General features: G+C 38.2%; 1 protein-coding gene across 31 annotated transcripts in view; it reads right to left on the minus strand.

Moving 5' to 3' along the window:
* Nucleotides 1-19,528, minus strand: part of HMBOX1 (homeobox containing 1) — a 224,162-nt gene that overhangs the window by 70,904 nt on the left and 133,730 nt on the right. The gene's annotated exons all lie outside the window — the stretch shown is intronic.

Genomic DNA, 19,528 nt, shown 5'->3' on the forward strand with positions numbered 1-19,528 from the left:
TATCATTGGAAATACTGCCTGTAATAAAGCCTATGGATTATTAATCCTTTTAGGCATTTTTAGACTCATTACTATTAGTATAGAGAAGTATGAATTGGCAGACTTTTAAAGTTATGCTACAATATGATCTCTTAAGAAATCAACAGCTAAAGATGTTCTTCCAATGCATGCACTTTGCAAAAAACTGAATAAAATATAAAGCATTAGTTTCCTACTAAGTTCTTGACAGTGATTACTTAGAAATGTGATGAATCTCCATATTATGTCTAAAATTTACAAGAATGAGAATTATATGCTCATTCTCATTATGCTATTCCAAAAAAAAAATAAGCAATTCAATATATAACTGGCAAAGGCAAGGAATAATAAGAAAGACAAAACTGTCTTATGGAGTCCAAAAGGCACTTTCCAAAAGATGATTCGCCTATCATAGAGGGTTCTCCTTATCTAGACTCACCCAAGAAATTATTTATTCTAACTGGATATTACTGAATATCATCTGTGCCAACAGCTATTTAAAGTCATAATGCTCAACAGGAAGAGTGGCCATCATGAAGCAATCATACTCCTCAACACAAGAAAAAGCAGGAGGTCTGGTAATCACATCTAACTCACTAAAGACAAGCCCCTAGAGTTTCACACATTTAGAAACCTATGTTAAAAGAAAATTTGAGAAAACGAGGAAGCAGAGTGTTAAGGGAAAGACTTGTGAAGCATGGTTCTCTGATTGGAAACATCTCTCACCTTCAAAGGGCAACATTCAGTTTTCCAAAACCAAGTGATTACATTCTTAAGTAATTCACACAGCAGTATTGCAATGGATTGAAGACCTATGTGATGCAGATGCTGGCAGCTAGCACTACATCCTTGTTCTAAGAAAATGCACATTATTCTGGATAATTAAATGGGATGTGTTTAGCAATAATTTCACCAAAAGTCTAGCTTCAGACATTATAGTATTTTTTTTACCTACTTTGTAAAGAAAACAACCATTTACCACTGCAAAATCAAAACTGATTTTCTTGTCAAACCAAACTATTTTACTTTGCTTCTTCATGTCGGTACTATACTACTAAAAAACAGGGAAGTTCAGGAAAATTTGATAAGAAAATATATCAGTTCTATTAGTGTTATTTAAAAGATTTATTTACTTATTTGAAAGGCAGACTGACACAGAGGAAAACACAGATATCTTTCATCTGCTGTTTCACTCCCAAATGGCCACAAAGGCCAGGACAGGGTCAGGCCAAAGCCAGGAGCTCAGAATGTCCTGAGTTCTCTAATAGGGGATGCTGGCTTTGCAGGCACCAGCTTAACCTGCTGTGCCACAATGCCAGCCCTAGTTCTGATGGTTTGTTCTAATACAAAATGTTCCCCACATGGATCACACACACAGCAAACCATGGAGTCCACTAGACATTAGAGCTGTTCAATTATGCTAGAATGGAGGAAGAGGGCAAAAAATAACATTAATTAAATTATAGTATATTAACATAATAAAATACAGGCAGACTTTTAACATTAATTTTCAAAAAAAAGGGGCTCCCGGCAAGATGGCGGAATAGGAAGGGAGCACACTGATAGTCTGGGGAGAGATAGTTTAATAAAAGTGGAGATACTGCAGGTTCAAGGAAGAGTAGGGGAGGAAACAGCAGAAGAAACTCTTCCAGAACGCGTGACTCACAGCGGACCTGCGTGGACAGCGTGGGAGCCCACAGTTTGGGACATCAGCGGCAGACTCAACACACCAGCGCTGGAACGCGAGGTGAGCCGAACCTCAATAGCCCGAGACACCGGCAGGCAAGCGGAGAGAGGAGACTAGAGGGAACGACCCCTGGGGGGGGAAGTTCACAAGGCTAACTGGAAGAGAGAGAGAGAGAGAGAAAAAAAAAAAGGGTGACTAGTACGGACACGGGTTTCTCTCTCTCCGCTCACCTCTCAAGGGCGAGCAAGACAAAGAGCAGGCGCCATCTTGGACATACGTCATAAGCAGAGCGACCTCAGGTCTGCACCGGCCCTGAGCCTAGCAGAAAAACCTGACTCTGGGCGGGGCGAATTAACAGGAGATTAGGAGCTAGTAAATTTGTGGTGCTACTGAACTGAGACTGTGAAAAAAGAGACGGTGGGGGAGAGAACTCACGGAATTCACGTGAGCACTCTCCAGAGACGCTACAATTCCGTAACTTTGGCAACCCAGTGGGAGGCTGAAGGAGAATTTGAGCCCACTCTGAGGGCCGAACAGATTCCCTGTGGGGATCTTGGGAAAGAGCTTCCGATCTCTGGCTCCTGTGGGTATATCATTTGCCTGCTAACTACCTCCAACTTCATTCAGCTGTGCGGAATTACTTCCCTTTTAAATCAAAAAAAAAAAAAAAAAAAGAAAGAGAGAGAGAGAGATTTACCACGCCTAACCTGGGAGTGTCACCTTTGGCACACCAAACAGAGCTCTCAGGCCACACCCATCTCAAGCCCTAAGGCTCCATCAAAAACAGATAGTCCACTTAATCTAGAGTCATAGTATAACAAGAAAAAGCACCACAGTGAAGAAACCAAATATCTCCAATATGCCAAATAACAAACGCAAAAACCGAGGTAATAAAAACAAGGAAGTCACCATGACGCCCTCAAATGAAAAAGACACCCCAATTCAAGATTATGAAGATGATGACATAGAAGAAATGCAAGAAGCAGATCTCAAAAAATTGATAAGAACATTAAGAAGTTCTCAAAAACAAATTCTTGAACTACACAAATCCTTAATGGACAAGATAGAAAATCTCTCTCGTGAAAATGAAATATTAAGGAGGAATCAAAATGAAACGAAACAACTAGTACAACAGGAAACTGTGATAGTGACTGAAGTGAAGAATTCAATAGATCAAATGAAAAACACAATAGAGAGCCTTACAAACAGAATGGGTGAAGCAGAAGAGAGAATATCGGACTTAGAAGACAGAGAACAGGAAAGGATACAGTCAGACCAAAGAAAAGAAGAGGAAATTAGAAATCTGAAACATATTGTCGGGAATCTTCAGGATACTATTAAAAAACCCAACATTCGGGTTCTAGGAGTTCCTGAAGGCATGGAGAGGGAGAAAGGATTAGAAGGCCTTTTTAGTGAGATATTAGCAGAAAATTTCCCAGGTTTGGAGAAGGACAGAGAAATCCTAGTACAGGAAGCCCACAGAACCCCTAATAAACACGACCAAAAGAGATCCTCACCACGACACGTTGTAATTAAACTCTCCACAGTGAAACATAAAGAAAAGATCCTAAAATGTGCAAGAGAGAAACGTCAGATTACTCTCAGAGGATCTCCAATCAGACTCACAGCTGACTTCTCATCAGAAACTCTAAAAGCTAGGAGGGAATGGCGAGATATAGCCCAGGTACTAAGAGAGAACAACTGCCAGCCCAGAATATTATATCCTGCAAAGCTATCATTTGTGAATGAAGGTGAAATAAAGACTTTTCATTGCAAACAGAAATTGAAAGAATTTGTTGCCACTCGTCCAGCCCTGCAAAAGATGCTTAAAGATGTGTTACACACAGAAACACAGAAACACGGTCATCAATATGAAAGAAGGTAAAGGAAGGAAACCAAGGAAGGAAACCTCACAGCAAAAGATCACAGGGAATTCAAAGCATATATTAGAACTTATCTTTGGCAAATGGCAGGGCAAAGTTACCACTTATCATTAGTCACTTTGAACGTGAATGGCCTGAACTGTCCAGTTAAAAGACACCAATTGGCTGATTGGGTTAAGGAACAAAACCCATCTATATGCTGCTTACAAGAAACACATCTTTCCAACAAAGATCCATACAGACTGAAAGTGAAAGGCTGGAAAAAGATATACCATGCCAACAGAAATGAAAAAAGAGCGGGCGTAGCCATCTTAATATCGGACAACATAAACTTTACCACAAAAACTGTTAAGAGAGACAAAGAGGGACACTATATCATGATTAAGGGATCAATTCAACAGGAAGATATAACAATTATCAATGTATATGCACCTAACTACAGGGCACCAGTTTATCTAAAAGATTTATTAACGGACTTAAAGGGAGACTTAGACCCCAATACAGTAGTACTGGGGGACTTCAATACTCCACTCTCAGAAATAGACAGATCATCCGGTCAGAAGATCAACAAGGATACAGTAGATTTAAACGACACCATAGCCCAAATGGATCTAACAGATATATACAGAACTTTCAATCCTACAGCTAAAGATTTTACATTCTTCTCAGCAGTACATGGAAGCTTCTCTAGGATTGACCACATACTAGGCCATAAAGCAAGTCTGAGCAAATTCAAAAGAATTAGAATCATACCATGCAGCTTCTCAGACCATAAAGGAATGAAGTTGGAAATTAGTAACTCAGGAATCCCTAGAGCATACGCAAACACATGGAGATTGAACAACATGCTCCTGAATGAACAATGGGTCATAGAAGAAATCAAAAGAGAAATCAAAAACTTTCTGGAAGTAAATGAGGATAACAGCACAACATACCAAAACTTATGGGACACAGCAAAAGCAGTGTTAAGAGGAAAGTTTATATCAATAGGTGCCTACATCAAGAAATTGGAAAGACACCAAATAGATGAGCTTTCAATTCACCTCAAGGATCTAGAAAACCTACAGCAAATCAGACCCAAATCTAGTAGGAGAAGAGAAATCATTAAAATCAGAGAAGAAATCAACAGGATTGAATCAAGAAAAACATTACAAAAAATCAGCCAAACGAAGAGCTGGTTTTTTGAAAAAATAAACAAAATTGACACCCCATTGGCCCAACTAACTAAAAAAAGAAGAGAAAAGACCCAAATCAATAAAATCAGAGATGAAAAAGGAAATGTAACAACAGACACCACAGAAATAAAAAGAATCATCAGAAATTACTACAAGGACTTGTATGCCAGCAAACAGGGAAACCTATCAGAAATGGATAGATTCCTGGACACATGCAACCTGCCTAAATTGAACCAGGAAGACATCGAAAACCTAAACAGACCCATAACTGAGACAGAAATTGAAACAGTAATAAAGGCCCTCCCAACAAAGAAAAGCCCAGGACCAGATGGATTCACTGCTGAATTCTACCAGACGTTTAAAGAAGAACTAACTCCAATTCTTCTCAAACTATTCAGAACAATCGAAGAAGAGGGAGTCCTCCCAAATTCTTTCTATGAAGCCAGCATCACCTTAATTCCTAAGCCAGAGAAAGATGCAGCACTGAAAGAGAATTACAGACCAATATCCCTGATGAACATAGATGCAAAAATCCTCAATAAAATTCTCGCCAATAGAATGCAACAACACATCAGAAAGATCATCCACCCAGACCAAGTGGGATTTATCCCTGGTATGCAGGGATGGTTTAATGTGCGCAAGACAATCAATGTGATACACCACATTAACAGACTGCAGAAGAAAAACCATATGATTATCTCAATAGATGCCGAGAAAGCATTTGATAAAATACAACACCCGTTCATGATGAAAACTCTAAGCAAACTGGGTTTGGAAGGAACATTCCTCAATACAATCAAAGCAATCTATGAAAAACCCACAGCCAACATCCTATTGAATGGGGAAAAGTTGGAAGCATTTCCACTGAAATCTGGAACCAGACAGGGATGCCCACTCTCACCACTGCTATTCAATATAGTTCTGGAAGTTCTAGCCAGAGCTATTAGGCAAGAAAAAGTAATTAAAGGGATACAAATTGGGAAGGAAGAACTCAAACTATCCCTCTTTGCAGATGACATGATTCTGTATTTAGGGGACCCAAAGAACTCTACTAAGAGACTATTGGAACTCATAGAAGAGTTTGGCAAAGTAGCAGGGTATAAAATCAATGCACAAAAATCAACAGCCTTTGTATACACAGACAATGCCATGGCTGAGGAAGAACTTCTAAGATCAATCCCATTCACAATAGCTACAAAAACAATCAAATACCTTGGAATAAACTTAACCAAAGACGTTAAAGATCTCTACGATGAAAATTACAAAACCTTAAAGAAAGAAATAGAAGAGGATACCAAGAAATGGAAAAATCTTCCATGCTCATGGATTGGAAGAATCAATATCATCAAAATGTCCATTCTCCCAAAAGCAATTTACAGATTCAATGCAATACCAATCAAGATACCGAAGACCTTCTTCTCAGATCTGGAAAAAATGGTGCTGAAATTTATATGGAGGCACAAGAGACCTCGAATAGCTAAAGCAATCTTGTACAACAAAAACAAAGCCGGAGGCATCACAATACCAGATTTCAGGACATACTACAGGGCAGTTGTAATTAAAACAGCATGGTACTGGTACAGAAACAGATGGATAGACCAATGGAACAGAATTGAAACACCAGAAATCAACCCAAACATCTACAGCCAACTTATATTTGATCAAGGATCTAAAACTAATTCCTGGAGCAAGGACAGTCTACTCAATAAATGGTGCTGGGAAAATTGGATTTCCACGTGCAGAATCATGAAGCAAGACCCCTACCTTACACCTTACACAAAAATCCACTCAATGTGGATTAAAGACCTAAATCTACGACCTGACACCATCAAGTTACTAGAGAACATTGGAGAAACCCTTCAAGATATTGGCACAGGCAAAGAATTTCTGGAAAAGACCCGGGAGGCACAGGCAGTCAAAGCCAAAATCAACTATTGGGATTGCATCAAATTGAGAAGTTTCTGTGCTGCAAAAGAAACAGTTAGGAGAGTGAAGAGACAACCGACAGAATGGGAAAAAATATTTGCAAACTATGCAACAGATAAAGGGTTAATAACCAGAATCTACAAAGAGATCAAGAAACTCCACAAAAACAAAACAAACAACCCACTTAAGAGATGGGCCAAGGACCTCAATAGACATTTTTCAAAAGAGGAAATCCAAATGGCCAACAGGCACATGAAAAAATGTTCAAGGTCATTAGCAATCAGGGAAATGCAAATCAAAACCACAATGAGGTTTCACCTCACCCCGGTTAGAATGGCTCACATTCAGAAATCTACCAACAACAGATGCTGGCGAGGATGTGGGGAAAAAGGGACACTAACCCACTGTTGGTGGGAATGCAAGCTGGTCAAGCCACTATGGAAGTCAGTCTGGAGATTCCTCAGAAACCTGAAGATAACCCTACCGTTCGACCCAGCCATCCCACTCCTTGGAATTTACCCAAAGGAATTTAAATTGGCAAACAAAAAAGCGGTCTGCACCCTAATGTTTATTGCAGCTCAATTCACAATAGCTAAGACCTGGAACCAACCTAAATGCCCATCAACGATAGACTGGATAAAGAAATTATGGGATATGTACTCTTTAGAATACTATACCGCAGTAAGAAACAACGAAATCCAGTCATTTGCAACAAAATGGAGGAATCTGGAACACATCATGCTGAGTGAAATAAGCCAGTCCCAAAGGGACAAATACCATATGTTCTCCCTGATCGGTGACGACTGACTGAACACCAAGAGGGAAACCTGTTGGAGTGAGGTGGACACTATGGGAAATGGTGGCTTGATCAGCATAGCCCTGACTGTTAATGAACAACTTAATACATTATCCCTCTTAGTAGTTTTTTTTATCTGTTCTACTTAATATGACTGGTTTAGATCTGTAATTGATGCACAGTTATTCTTAAGTGTTGAAAATTAACTGAAATGTGATCCCTGTTGAACATGGTGGTGGGAATGGGAGAGGGAAGAGATGTATAATTTGGGACATGCTCAGGCTGACTTGCCCCAAGTGGTGGAGTTGGAAGCATACCAGGGGATTCCAATTCAATCCCATTCAGGTGGCATGTACCAATGCCATCTCACTGTTCCAGGTGATCAGTTTCAGTTCACAGTTGGTCACGGTGAAGGGACTGGGAGTCAAAGGGAACACATAGACAAGTCTAGTACCTGCTAACGCTAACCGATGGAGTAAATAAAGGGGAGAGTGATCCAACATGGGAAGTGAGATACTCAGCAGACTCATAGAATGGCAGATGTCCTAAATAGCACTCTGGCCTCAGAATCAGCCCTAAAGGCATTCGGAGCTGGCTGAAAAGCTCATGAGAGTATTTCAGGCATGGAAAGCCAAGACACTCTGGCAAAAGATCTCTGTGAGTGAGATCCCAGTGGAAAGAACAGGTCATCAAAGAAGGAGGTACCTTTCTCTGAAGGGAGGAGAGAACCTCCACTTTGACTATGACCTTGTCTAAACAAGATAAGAGTCGGAGAACTCAGAGGGCTTCCATAGCCTTGGAAACTCATGACTGGAGCATAGGGAGATTACTGATGCCATAGACAGGAGTGTCAATTGGTAAAGTCAACAACAGGAGTCACTGTGCACTTACTCCTCATGTAGGATCTCTATCCTTAATGTGCTGTACATTGAGATTTAATGCTATAACGAGTACTCAAACAATATATTTCACTTTGTGTTTCTATGGGGGTGCAAACTGTTGAAATCCTTACTTAATGCATACTAAACTGATCCTCTGTAAAAAAAAAAAAAAAAAAAGAAAAAGAAAAAGAAAAAAAAAAAGAAATTATCAATTCCCAACTTGACTCTCACTGGGATTAAACATGACAATAGGTCTGCTCTGATTTCATCATCATTTAAAAAAATCATCTATTATTTTTCACTTTATGTTTCTGTGTGGGAGCAAACTGTTGAAATCCATACTTAATGTATACTAAGCTGATCTTCTGTATATTAAGATAATCGAAAATGAATCATGATGTGAATGGAAGGGGAGAGGGAGTGGGAAAGGGGAGGGTTGTGGGTGGGAGGGACGGTATGGGGGGGAAGCCATTGTAATCCATAAGTCGTACTTTGGAAAATTATATGCATTAAATAAAAGTTAAAAAAAAAAAAATTAAGAAAAGCCAACCAACCAACCACTCCAAATTCTTCTATACCAACCTGTCGACAAGGGCATGGTCTATACAAAGCTCTTATTCTGCTGATGGAAAATAAAATGCCAGGACCACTTTGCGAAACAGTTGGACAGTATCTACTAAAGCGGAACATGTATATACACTACAACCTAGCAATTTTTTTTACTAAGTAGACAGTATACAGAAATTGTACATATTCAATATAAATATGTTCAAAAGATATGTTACAAGAAGCTCATAAACCTTCTGTATTATTTTCTGAATATTTTTAGAACTATGTATTAATTTAATTTAGTTTAATTTTTAGCTTTTTCCAAAAATACTACATACTTAGGTGTTGCTTTATAAACACTGTAATTAAATTAAAGAGTTGTAAAAAGAAATTAATTTCTGCCTTCCCTTTCCAAATCTACTCCCTGAGGTAAGCAATGTTAACTTTTTATGTATGTGTTGTTCTACAATTTCCTCTATGTGCAATTATGAATTTAATTAAAACAAAAGGAGAGGAAGATAATACAGAATATCATCCTATCTCATCTTTTGTGTGAAGACCTTCTTGCCAATAAATTAAAGTTCAGTTTCACAGAATGTAGAAAACAAAATAATAAAGCAGGCAGGTTATCCAGAAGAACCACTGTAAAAAGTGAGTATATAAAATGACACATTTCACAATGATTTTTCTTAGCAGCTGGTTGATACTTAAGGTTCCTGTAATTCAGCCTTCTGGGGCTGATCTAGAACTTTGGTTGTGTTTGGTGTAAAAACCCTTCTAGTTTTTCTTTTCTGTCAGCTTTGATACTTCTCTTTAGTAGAAAATTTGCCCAATTTGTACCCTCGTTCCCAGGGCTGAAGAAATGTTATTTTCCACCAGTTTTAGCTTCTCAAAACCTCTTCACTGGCCAGAAGAAAAATTTTCTTATACCTTCATGCATCAATAGACTAGACTATCCCCCTGATTAACTTCTTTCGAATAAGAAAGTAATCATATGTTATTCAAAGGAAGAAAAATTCTTTATGCCAGTTTCATTCACATTATTGAGCTCCTCCTTCTAGTTCCACAAATACCACGCTCCCTTCCACTAGAGGGCTCTCCACCATAATCCATTCTTGTCTAAGTCTAAAACTACAAACGTAACCACTTCCTGTATAGTGTGACACTACTGACCACACATCTTTCAGTTGGCCTCAGGGTCTGGTTTGCTGCTCCTTACATATTAGTAGTCCCCAGGGTTCCATCTTTAAGCATCTTCTCTTACGCTTCCTTGGATATTCATTTACCAACAACCATGATTTCAAATGTCACCTAAATGTCAAAGACTTCCAAGGCACCATTATGTTCTTTCAAAACATCTGCCAGATAGCTTCAATGAGAGTTTCCCATAGGTCCTCAACTTAATTCATTATCTTCATCCTTATATCTGCTCTTCTTTCTGTGTCTCTCAGATCTACTTCACCTTCCACTTTACTCTTCCCCCAACTCTCACATGCTCTGAAGCCCCTCACTTTCTCTTCCTAAAAATTCTCATTTTCTCCCCGTAGCTCATTCTTAAAGTTAGAATCTCAGCCTGTTTTGCCTGGACAATTGCCCTAACTTTGACGAAAAGAACATTACATCTAAGACAAAGTACAAAATCCTCATGATTAGCTCTTTTCGAATTTCCCAGTTGAAAAAGTGAAACATCCTACTTCAAGTAATCTCCTACTTGAGAACTGGCATCATTTCTATAATTCACCTTCCACAGTGCAACTAAGGTCATTTAAAAATTTCAAGTTAAAACACCTGACTATATTCTTTACAAAATGTCAAGTAAAAAACAAGCAGAGGAAAAAAAGTCTTTCCTCTATTTCTACCTCTCCTCTCATTCCACATCCTATTCATATTCTGATTATCAGGTAAGAATCCACTAAGACTTTCCCTTGTGCATTTAAATAAACATAGGCACATACTTCTGAGAAGGTACTTCAAAAGTTTTTGTGGAAAATGGACTTAGAAGACTAGTTTACTATGGGGCAAATTTTTTTGAAATCCATGAAGGAGGTCTCCAAAAAGTTTATGGAAATGTGTATGTATTATGTATGATTTCCAAACATTTTCTGCACCAATATAAACTTATCTTTTAAATACATCATTCAACACATTTTTTGAAGCACGCTTGTGAGGGTGGAGAGAGAAGTTTTTTTTTTTTTTAACATATATTTGGGATTACTCTACACATAATAAATGGTCTACTTTCTCACATAATATCTTGAATTTTCTCATGTACTATATTATAAATACTCCTCATTCTAATGGTTACATGGCATTCTATACCATAATTCATTAAAATATTCATCTATTATTGAATTACAGTTTTTGCTAACTTTTTATTATTATAAATGATGATGCAATGACACCTTGTAAATCTTTGTGCACATGAATATTTCTTACGGGTGAATTCACAGAAATGGAATGTTTGATTCATAGTGTATGAACAGCATTTAAGGTTTTAATAGATATAACCAAATTATTCCTTACAGAACAACAGTCATGAGACTGTGTCCCTACATTCTCAACATTACTGAACATTATGAAACTTTTTTGAAGTTTAATTTTCTTTTTGCAAATGTATGTCATTTTAAAAATCCTAAGCAATTCAGAGGAAAGGAAGAAAATAAAAGTGAATATGAAACACACAAACTCAAATTTTCACCACTTAGAAATAATGACTCGCACTCTAAGATCATGCCAAGCACAAAGTGTAAGCAGAAATAATTACTAAAATGAGATCATTCTACAGACAGCATTTTAAAATGTAAAAGCATTAAATTCAGTTTGATTTCAACATGAGACAAATTTTTTAAAAGCTCAGGTGAAAAAAATGAGACATTCTGAGAATTAGTAAATACTTCTATAGAAGAAATGATATTTCTAAGAGTCCATTAAAGCAGAGGAAAAGAATAATACAAAAACATTGGATAATTAGAATATGTTATCACTATTTTTTTAAAGATTTATTTATTTATTTGAAAGTCAGAGTTACACAGAGAGAGAAGGAGAGGCAGAGAGAAAGAAAGAGAGGGCTTTCATCTGCTGGTTCACTCCCCAATTGACTGCAACAGCGAGAGCTGTGCCAATCCAAAGCCAGGAGTCTGGAGCTTCTTCTGGGTGTCCCACGCAGGTGCAGGGGCCCAGGCACCTGGCCATCTTCCACTGCTTTCCCAGGCCATAGCAGAGAGCTGGATTGGAAGAAGAATAGCCGGGACCAGAACTGGCACCCATATGGGATGCCGACACTGCAGGAGGTGGCTTTACCTGCTATGCCATAGCACCGGCCCCAGAATATGTTATCATTATTATTCAACTTCTTGGCAGTATCTCACAGTTCCTGGCTAAAAAACCTGGATAAATTCTAGATTGTGGTAGATAGCCTCCAAGAAGACCCCTGAGGATATACCTGGTTTTACTACTTTTTTTATGTCATCTCCTCCAATATTTCATCAAGGCTATCTGTGTATCCAATAGATATGGCAGAAATGATTATATATCACTTCTGAGGCTAGGTTATGAAAGACATTTCAACTTCTGATTTGTTCTGTCTCTCGCAAATAGTTCATTATAGTGGAAGCCGGCTGCCATGTACTGAGAATATTCAGGCACCCTATGGTGAGAGAGGAGAGAGGAGAGGGGAGAGAGGGGAGACAGGAGAGAGAGGAGAGAGAGAGAGGAGAGAGAGGAGAGAGAGAGAGGAGAGAGAGGAGAGAGATCCATGTGGCTAAGAACAGAGGCATTCTGCTAATATACAACTGAATCATCTTGGACACGGATCCTCTAAACTCATTTAAGCCTCTGGATGCCTGCAATCTGATGAGACACCCTTAACCAAAAAAACTTATCAAAACTGCCCCCAAATTCCTGAAACAAAAAACTGAATGAGATACCAGTGTCGCTCCCCGTCTTTGTGGAGGAACGACACAGGACCCTGCGTTGTTCTTTCGTCTGCTCGGCCCTCCCCGGGTTTGCTGCTGGTTCTTCCCGGGTTGGCTACCGTCCCTTCCACCTCCGTGGAAGGGCGGTTCCCCCTGGCCACTTTCCCCACTTCCACGGGGGAGCGGCACACCGCCGGCCGGCTCTCTCAGGGGCTGCACAGGTGTTCCTTCAGATAGATGTTCCCCTTAGATGTTCCTGGTGCATGTTGTCTCTCTCCTCCTTTATAGTCCTCTTCCACCAATCCCAACTCTGCTACCCACACGCCGAGTACGCTGCTCTCCTCCAATCAGGAGTAGGTCCTACAGTTTATTGGTTGAACTGGAGGCAGCTGTGTAGAAGCTGTTTCTCCCTTCTCAGCGCCATATTGTGGAAGAGCAGATGCATAGAATAAGTCTTAATTCCAGTAACTTAGTCTAGTCCGAGTTGCTCCCCACATACCAGTAATAAAGTTTTATGTTTCAAGATGCTATGTTCTAAGTTTTTATGTAACAATAGATAACTAAGACAAATATTTATACTCTATTTTCCCATGTCCATCCTAGCATTTACATTTAATTCCTGATACTTAGAAGATACATATTTTTAAAGATTTATTTGTTGAAAGGCAGAATTGGAGGGAGAGGGAGAGGGAGAGGAAGGGAGAGGAAGGGAGAGAGGGAGAAGGAGAGGGGTGGAGAATGAATGAATCTTCTTTCTGTTGGTTAACTCTCCAAAAATCCACAAGGGGCCAGGGCTGGGCCAGGCAAATGCCAGGAGTCAAGAGCATCATCGGTGTTGCCCACATGGGTGCAGGGATCCAAGTACTTCCAAGTCTGTTAGTAGGGAGCTGGATGGAAAATAGAGCAGCCGGGACTCAAACTGGCATTCAAATGATGCCAGTGACCCAGGTGACAACTTAACCCTCTCCACAACAATGCCAGGCCAGAGAAGATATTTTTACGCACTCAACATTTACATTCCACTTTAGAGTCACAATTCCCAGAGGTGTTTACTCACAGTCTAGGTTTAAATGGATTCAAGATTTACCACAGAGTTTCCCAATTTTTCTGTTCCTAAATATTTCTGTTTTTATTTGAGGTACATTTGATGTATCATCTTCATATTTTATAAACAGTAAACTCTTAAGTGTATATAGTTCATTGAATTTTGATAAATGTATGTGTGTGTGATCACTGCTCAAACCAAGGTGTAGATTATTTTTATGCCCACTAAAAGCCATTCTTTCTTCTTTCCAGTCAATACCTAAGTTTCATGTTTGTAAATTAATTCTTGGTGGGTAAAATTTCTTTATGGAATAATTTTTAACAGTACAGGTTACTGGTAATGTATTCTTCAGTCTTTGTATGCTTGTCTATTTGTCTCTCATTTTTGTATCTGAGGACAACCCTTTTTGGGAAAACCAGAGATCAACTTTCCTCCAAAACTGGTTAAATTAGGGTGATTACTGCAGGAATGGTAGAGAAGGGAGAAAAACATTCCTTTATAAAAGCCACAAGAGCAAAAGATGCAGTGCCATAAAGGCACTGACAAAAACTGTCAGAATCAAGTTTTTCAGAACCCTGGAAATTATCAAAGGATTGCAACAACCCAAGGGAATTTTTTTCAAGAAAAACAATGAACTGGTAAAAACAATTACGTGACATTTTAAGTTGACTTCCTGCCATGCTCATCATACTAGCATCACACTGGACTTGAAAATCAACTTTCTTATAATCATAGTGAAAACTACGTGCTGTCCAGTAGCATCTGGAGAGGATCAAACAGCTTTGGAATTCCTTAAAATGCCACTCTGAAAGAACTATTGATGTTAACCTGGGCCAGAATGTTATATTAAGATGTTAACAGTAATCTCCAGGGCAATGACTAGGAAAATAACAATAAATAAATAAACAAATGACAAGGTATACACACTCACACATTAGAAATACTGATTTAACACAAAACAGGAACTAATCAAGTACCAGTATTGTGGCTTAAGAAGCTAAGTTGCTGCCTGCAATGCCAGCATCCTAAATCATAGCACCGGATGGAGTTCTGGCTTCTCTGCTTCTGATCCAGCTCCCTACAAATGTGCCTGGGAAAGTAGCAGAGGATGGCCCAAGTACTTGGGCCCCTGTCACAAGAGGGAAACAGGTGGAGTTCTGGGCTCCTGGCTTCAGCCTGACCTAGCTCTGGCCATTGCAGTCATTAGGGGAGTGAACCAATAGATGGAAAATCTCTTTCTATAATCAAATAAATAATTCATAAAAAAGAGGAACTAATCAAACAACATATACATATTGTAAATTCTAGAAGACACAAAAGTGAAGACACAAAAGTGAAGAAGTGAAAAACTGATGGTTGAAAACTTGTCAAATTTGATGAAAAACAAGATTCACAAGTGAATATATCATAAATTGCTGAAAACCAAAGACAAACAGAAAATCTGAAAGTAGTAAGTGGGAAGTGACTTCTTACATACAAGGAATGCTCAGTAAGATTAACAGCTGATCTCTCATCAGAAGCCATAGGAGGAGACACTATGACATTACCAGAAGAACAACACTGGAAATAATCTTTTGTAACAGACCTGTCCTACAGGAAATACTAAAAGCAGTTTTTCAGGCTGAAATGATAGGGCATTAAACAGTAACTCAAATATACATGAAGAAATAAAGATTGACAGTAAAGGTAACTAGAGAGTTACACATAACAGACACTATAAATTATACTTTGAAGTTATAATTCCTTTCCTCTCTATTTTACTTAAAAGAAAACTTTATATATAATAATTATAAATATAAATAATTATAAATATATAATAAATATATAAATTATAAATGATAAATATATAAAATTTATAAAAAATTTATAAAAATTATAAATTATAAATATATAATAATTATAAATCTTAAGTTCATGAGCACACAATGTATAAACATATAATGTGAATATAATAACAGCACAAAGGAGTGGGAAGGAAATGATTTAATAGAAGAATAATGTTTTCCTATATTTCTGTTCTGTTGGAACTGAATTGCTATCATTCTGGATCAGACTGTTATAAATTAAGATGTCAATGGTGGCCGGTGCCGTGGCTCAATAGGCTAATCCTCCGCCTTGCGGCGCCGGCACACCGGGTTCTAGTCCCCGTCGGGGCGCTGGATTCTGTCCCAGTTGCCCCTCTTGCAGGCCAGCACTCTGCTATGGCCAGGGAGTGCAGTGGAGGATGGCCCAAGTGCTTGGGCCCTGCACCCGCATGGGAGACCAGGAGAAGCACCTGGCTCCTGCCTTTGGATCAGCGCGATGCGCCGGCCGCAGCGCGCCGGCTGCGGTGGCCATTGGAGGGTGAACCAAGGGCAAAAGGAAGACCTTTCTCTCTGTCTCTCTCTCTCACTGTCCACTCTGCCTGTCAAAAAATTAAAAAAAAAAAAAAAAAAGATGTCAATGGTAAGTCCCAGGGCAACAGATGAAAAAAATAAATAAATAAATGACAAGAAATTTAAATCTAAACACTAAAAAAATTATGTAACACAAAAGAGGAACTAATCAAAGGTTGAACAAAAGTGACACAAGATATATAGACAACAAATGACAAAACAGCATATGTAAATCTTATCACAATTACATTAAATTTAAGTAGATTATTTTGGAACAAAAATTTTGAAATCTAAACGCAGATTTTTTATAATACACATTTTCCATGACCTTTTGGAGACTCCTCCTACGCATGGATTTCAAAAATTTCTGTACTAAAATAAACTTGTAAATTTCATTTTTCCATAAACTTTTAAAAAAATACCTCTGTAAAAAATTAACCAATGTAAAACCGTATTGATAAGTGATAAAATCCACATGATTATTTTGACACAGAAATAGCATTTGACAAAATCAAATATGCCTTCATGATATAGAACACTCAAAAAATTAGAAACAGAAGCAAACTTCCTTACCCTAAAACAGGGCATCCATGAAAAACTCACAGCTGCCATCATATTTAAAGGAGAAAGACTGAAAGCTTTACCCCTAAGATTAGAAACAAGACAGGGATGTTAACTCTTGTTACTTCTACTCAACACTGTATTGGATTGTTCTAGCCATGACAATAAGACAAGAAAAGAAATAATGGGTATCCAGATTGGAAAGGAAGAAGTAAAATTATCTCAGTTTGTAGATAACACATCTGGTGTATCAAAAACCCAAAGGAATACACATACATACGTGCACACATACACACTTATTAGGATTAACATACAAGATTGCAGAATACAAGATCAACAATTAAAACCATGAACAATTGAAAAATGAAATTCAGAACAGCAATTCCAACTATAGTACTATCTAAAAGAATAAATAAAATACTTTGGAATTAATCTAGCAAAAGTAGTACAAGCTTTGTAAAAATAAGACTATAAAACATTATTGAAAGATATTAAAGAAAGACAAAACAAATGAAAGGATGCCTCAATCACAGGCCAAAATTAATATTATTAAAAATGCTCTCCAAACTGATCTACAGATTTAATATACTTCCTATGAAAATTCCAGTTAATTTATTTGTAGAATCTGAGAAAGTGCTCCTAAAATGCATATGGAAATAGAAGAGGCACAATTCCCAAAACAATCTTTATAAAGTCAGAGGATTCACATTTCCTCATTTAAAACTTACTATCATGCCACAGGAATCAATATTGCATGCCACTTCCATCAAGATAAATAGAGAGATCAACAGATTAGAATAGAGATAGAAGAAATAAACTACTACATTTATGGGCAATTGATGTTTGACAATAGTGCCAAGAAAATTTAATAAATTTAACAAATGGTATCAGGACAACTGGATATCCACATGTAAAAGAATGACTCTGGAATTCGCGTTCACATCACATACAAAAATTAACTATAAGTGGATCAAAGACATAAATACAAGAACTAAAAGTATACAATTTTTGGAAGAAACATAAATGTTAGTTAGCAACATTACCCTTGAACAAAAGATCATAGATCTACCTTTTATAACTAAGATAGTTTCAGGGAAATTTATTTCCTTCTCCAGGTTGGAGAAACAGGGGCAGTGTTAAAATTCCTGCACTTTGATCTAGAATTTGGTATACAATTATGTTTTAAGTTCTAACTGCTGCATTACTGAAAACAGTTTTTCTCCTATTTGTGTTTATTTTTATTGTTTTTGTTGAGTTTTGGAGGACAGAAATGGACTAATAGTATATTTCAGTTTTCTAAAGTTTGCTAATCTGATGAGCAAAAGAACTCCCAACATCTCACAATTAAATTACTCTTATTGGGGATGGGTGTGGTTAAGTCACCACTTGACCACCTTCATCCCATGTAGGAGTGTCTGGTTCGGAGTCTCGGCTACTTTGCTTCAGATCCAGGTTCCTGCTGATGCGCAGCCTGGGAGGCAGAAGGTGATGGCTCGGGTACTTGGGTTCCTTTCACTCATGTGTGGGACCCAGGCTGAATTTGGGGATCCTGTGTTTGACCCAGTCCTAGCTGTTGCAGGCATTTGGGCAATGAACAAGGAAATAGATCTCTTTCTGCATTTCAAATAAAATGGGGGGGAGGGGGAGTTTGTGGAGAATGCAATTAAAGGATAAGTTTACTTTAAAAATACTACTAATAAGTTATTATTTAGGGGGCCAACGTTGTGGTGTAACAAGTAAAGCCACTGGCATCACATATAGCCACTGGTTCAAGTCCCAGCCATTCCACTTCTGATCCAGCTCCCTGCTAATGGCCTGGGAAAGTTGCAGAGTGGCCCAAGTGCTTGGGCCCCTGCCACACTCACGTGGGAGACTCAGAAGTTCCTGGATCCTGGCTTCAGCCTGGCTCAGTCCCAACCGCTACAGGCATCTGGGGAGTGAACCAGAGGATCAAAGATACCTCTGTCTCTCCCTCTCTCATTGTTAACTCTGACTTTCAAATAGATAATTAAATCCTTAAAAATAATTTATCATTTAATTTTCCAAGAGGATTCAAATTTTTTCTCATGTTTACTGACCATTTATATTTTGTCTAAGTTACACACTGATATTCTTCATGAATTTTTTCATTTAGGTTGTATAAGCTACAAATTTTTTCAATTTGCTTTATATGATGTAAATACCTTTCAGTGCAGCTGTTGTTTATGGTGTCTCTTATTGGATATATGCTTTAAAACTTCCTATAGTTAAATCTTCCCAAATCTATCTTTTCAGTTTTATGTATTGCTTAGTAAAGCCTCTTTCAGTCTTCTTAGTAGGTAACATTTTTTTTTTTTTTTTTACTTATTATTCTAAGTATTTGAAAGGGAGAGAGACAGAGAGAATGAAAGACAGAAATGGTGACTGACAGAGACCTCCCATCTGTTAGTTCACTCCCCAGATGCCTGCAACAGCCAGGACTGGGCTAGGTGAAAGCCAGGAGCTGGGAATTCAGTCCACATCTGCCTCATAAGTGGCAGGGACCCAATAACTGGAACCATCACCTGCTGCCTCTAAAGGTGCTCATTAGCAGAAAGCTAGAATTGGTTTACAAAGCCAGGACTTGAACATAGGGACTCTGATATGGGATATGAGTGTCTCAAGTGGTATCTTAACCCTATGCCAAATGCTCACCCCAAGAGTGTGTATATTTTAAATAATAATAATATAACTATTATA

The sequence above is a fragment of the Oryctolagus cuniculus genome, chromosome 2 (assembly GCF_964237555.1).
Source record: "Oryctolagus cuniculus chromosome 2, mOryCun1.1, whole genome shotgun sequence".
Taxonomy (NCBI): Eukaryota; Metazoa; Chordata; class Mammalia; order Lagomorpha; family Leporidae; genus Oryctolagus; species Oryctolagus cuniculus.